Genomic DNA, 539 nt, shown 5'->3' with positions numbered 1-539 from the left:
GTCTTTTTTTTTTTGAATTGGAGTCTCACTCTGTCGCCCAGACTGGAGTGCCGTGGCCGCTCCCGGCCACCGCAGCCTCGACCTGCTGGGTTCCGGTGATCCTTCCGCCTCAGCCTTCCGAGTAGCCGGAATTACAGGCGTGCGCTACCACGCCCAGCTGATTTTTTGATTTATTGTAGAGATGAGGTCTCACCTGCCCAGGCGGGTCTCAAACCCGCAGCCTCAGGCAATCCACTCACCTCAGCTTCCCGAAGGCACGGGATTACAGACTGAGCCACTAAGCCCGGCTGGCTCATGTCTTTAATACCAGCACTTTTGGGAGGCGGAGGCAAGAGGATTGCCTGAGTCCAGGGGTTTGAGACCAGGCTGGGCAACTTGGTGAGATTTCGTCTATACAACAAATAAAAAAATTAGCTGGGTGTGGGGGCATGCACCTATAGTTCCAGCTATTTGGAAAGCTGAGGTAGAAGGATCACCTGAGTTGACCAGGTTGAGGCTTCAGTGGCCATGAGTATGCCACTGCATTTCAGCCTAGGCAA

General features: G+C 54.0%; 1 protein-coding gene across 1 annotated transcript in view; it reads right to left on the bottom strand.

The window, feature by feature from the left end:
- The window catches only part of NBEAL1 (neurobeachin like 1), a 211707-nt gene that overhangs the window by 141466 nt on the left and 69702 nt on the right, over positions 1-539 (bottom strand). The window lies entirely within an intron of this gene.

The sequence above is a fragment of the Carlito syrichta genome, unplaced genomic scaffold, assembly GCF_000164805.1.
Source record: "Carlito syrichta isolate Samal-C Ts95f unplaced genomic scaffold, Tarsius_syrichta-2.0.1 Scaffold315782, whole genome shotgun sequence".
Taxonomy (NCBI): Eukaryota; Metazoa; Chordata; class Mammalia; order Primates; family Tarsiidae; genus Carlito; species Carlito syrichta.
This window is presented reverse-complemented; position numbering and strand designations above follow the sequence as displayed.